Source organism: Arvicanthis niloticus, chromosome X (assembly GCF_011762505.2).
Source record: "Arvicanthis niloticus isolate mArvNil1 chromosome X, mArvNil1.pat.X, whole genome shotgun sequence".
Lineage (NCBI taxonomy): Eukaryota > Metazoa > Chordata > Mammalia > Rodentia > Muridae > Arvicanthis > Arvicanthis niloticus.
Window position 1 is genome coordinate 46,178,576 of NC_047679.1, and position 3,306 is coordinate 46,181,881.

General features: G+C 34.5%; 1 pseudogene; it reads left to right on the forward strand.

The window, feature by feature from the left end:
- Nucleotides 1–2,925: 2,925 nt before the first annotated feature.
- Nucleotides 2,926–3,022, forward strand: LOC117695700 (U6 spliceosomal RNA; annotated as a pseudogene).
- The last annotated feature ends 284 nt before the right edge of the window (nucleotides 3,023–3,306 follow it).

The window sequence follows — 3,306 nt, forward strand, 5'->3', positions numbered from 1 at the left end:
TTTTAGCTCACTACCTAATAAAGGTAGTTGAAAAGAAAGAATAATGAGGTCGTGGGCCTGTTTAGAAATGGTTCTTTGGAGCAACTCATCTGTATTGTCTGGAAATCAGCAGTTCATTTCACAGGAGTCAGCAGCTGCAGCTCGATCCACTCACAAACTCTTCATGGATACACCAACCAGTTAGGTAGAGTCAGGATAGAAAACAGGAATCAGCAATGGTGGCATGACCTAATAGAGACAGCCAGGCCTCAGCCTAGGCACAAGTCATCAGGAGAGACTGGAAGGAAGTCCAGGAGAAGTTCTCAGTTATACCTCTGTCAGCAATGTGAAGATAGTGAAGACAGGAAATCCACAAGCTAGCTCTACCAGCAAGCCAACCTTAGCCTCTGTTACTGTCCATCAAGTTCTAATTGAACTCCCTCCAAATATCACTTGTCCTTCATGGTTCTTGCTTCACCAATATCTCTTGCTTCAGCATGTGATATTGCTTCAGCTGACATCACACAACCAAGCAGCCAGAGTCTGAGAAATCAGCAAAAAACTACAGCACATCACCAGAAAATGTTTGATGTGTTTCTCTCTATGGATTCCCAATGGGGCTCAACTATACAATGTTAGGTGAACCAATGTATGTCATTAGCAAATAACCTTTCATTATGTGTCCTTTCATGTTCTTGCTTTAGCAGAACATCTTTTCTCCTGTGTTTGCTTTAGTGAAACATTTCTTCATGAGTCTCCTTTAGCCTTATTGCCTGTGTCCAGCTCAGGGAAACACTCCTTCATGTATTTGCCCCAGCAAAATACCATACAACACAGTTGACTCTCCAAAGAACCTCTATGTTCCACTTCAGTACATAGCGCTGTTTATCCTGGAGCTCACTATATAGACAAGGCTCACTTCAAACTCACAAAGATCCATCTACCTCTGCCTCCCAAGTGCTGGTATTAATGGAATGCACCAGACTACCAGGCTAAAAATGTTCAAAAAGAGTATCCTATTAATCAGAAGCTCTAGAAGTTGATGTTGTTGAAATTAAAAATAAGAACAAAGAGTTGGATATACTTATCCATAGAAGCAATGCTAACAGTATAAAGTGTAGAAACAACCCATCAAAAGAAGAATGATGAATTTTATATATACACATATGCACACATATTACTCACATATGTATAGTAAAATGACCTTGGACATTTATAATGAAACTCCTCTAACACATACCACACATAATGAATACTAAGGACATTTTACTAAGAGAAATGAGCCAGCTATAAATGTACAAATTCTTTACCATTGAGGTGTGTGCAACTCAATTGAGACATAGCATATACTAGTGGCTTTCACTCAGATCTTGATTCCAAAATCACACTTCTCTAATTCTACTTCTTTGATTCTTTTACATCCGTGTATAATTACTAGTATTTTTGTGAAGCCTAGTAAGATAGCCTAAGATGTTATTCCTATATAAGACCAGCTGTTATTTATATTAAATCTTTAACTTCTCATCTTTTGTATTATCTAATATATGTAAATATATATAAAATATATATACACTCTCATATATATGTGTGTATATGTATATATATGTATATATATGTGTGTGTGTGTGTGTGTGTATGTATGTGTGTTTGAGAGTCAGAATATTTTTCAGCTCCCTATATCAACATCGGTGATTTGAAAATCAAGGAAATTGACCTTTGTAGGTTTTCTTCCCCAAACTGTACTTGAACTGCTGACAAATTTGATATCTAAATTCCAAAGACAGCAGAAACAACTAAAGGGCATTTTTAATCAAAAACTGCAATGTATAGGAAAGCTCAACAGACTCTTAATAAGGAATCATGTGCCATTTATAACTAATGCTTATGAAAATCCAGATATATTTAGAAATCTAGTATGTAGGCAAGATACTCTAGTGACTAAGCAAGTCAGAAATGATTAAACACATGATTATAGATGAATAAATGATATAAATAACTCCTATACAAAGAATCTTCCCTGAGTGTAAATTTATAAAATAAGTACAAGTATAATAACATTCTCTATTACTGTAGATATGAAAACAATTGATTGAATAGTATCATCAGGTATCAGGATATATCTAGTTAAGTAGCAGGTCAGTGATCTAACTTTGTTCTCTCAAAGGTAAAAGAACTGAAACGGTTTCTTAACCTTTAAAATCTCCAAAAATGCAATTATACATTTCCCAAGACAGTGACAACTTTCATTTAGAGGCCTATACTTTCTGCTTTTATACAGACATAACATTTTCCTGTTTCCTATCATTTCTATAAGTACCTTTTTGCCTTGTTAGAGAGTTTTAAAATTTCTCTAAGAATGGAAAGTGCTAAGCAAAGCAATTTACAACTCATTCTTGCATACTGCCTCTCTTCTAAACTTTCAAATCCTATTAAACTCAGTCACTCATTAATATCAATATCCTTGAGAAGTTAAGTGGCAATTTACCCCTATTTCATAAAAAAGGGGGGAAAGAATTAAAATGACTTTGCCTATAATTAAATTACTGTACTCAAAGAAGCATATCCTCACTGCTGTTCTACTTCTATTGCTCTAGTAGCAAAGGAGAAAGCAAATACTCACAAGATTCTTCCATTTTTGCTTATAAAAATAACATTCACACCAATTCATTATTGTGAAAAGAAAAAAAAGTATACGATTACCTCACCCCCCTGTCCTTTTCTAGGGCAAAATTCATCCAAAAAATTGGTGGGCAACATATTCAATTGATAAGATTTTGATTTTAGCAGAAGCAGAAAAGAATTTGACTGTATACTCTTTTATCTAATATCTAATTCACTCAATGAATACTTGTGGCAGTATTTTGAGTCTTGCGTCTGATATGTGTAGACAGGAAGTGAGAATAATAATAGGTATATCTCAGAATTTGTATAAGAAATAAGTGATTTGTGCTTGTTTAGGCAGCACATATACTAAAATTGGAACAATACAGAGAAGATTAGCATGGCTCCTGTGCAAAGATGACATGCAAATTTGTATCCTCATAGAAGCAGGAAGAGGGGGAATAGGATAGGTGGTTCCTGTGTGGGGAGAAATGGGGAAAGGGGATTACATCTGAAATGTAAATAAAATATCCAATAAAATGAGATAAGTGATTTAAAATATGCTCAGAAACATAGATAACAGTGTTTGGTATATTTTGACATCTCTACTTCTTTTGTAAGCAAGAATTTGTTGAAATCTTTTGGGACTCAGTAAAAATGTTTTCATTGGATAAGAATCATTGACTAACAGAATCATTATTTTTAATTGGTCACAATATTTCTGCA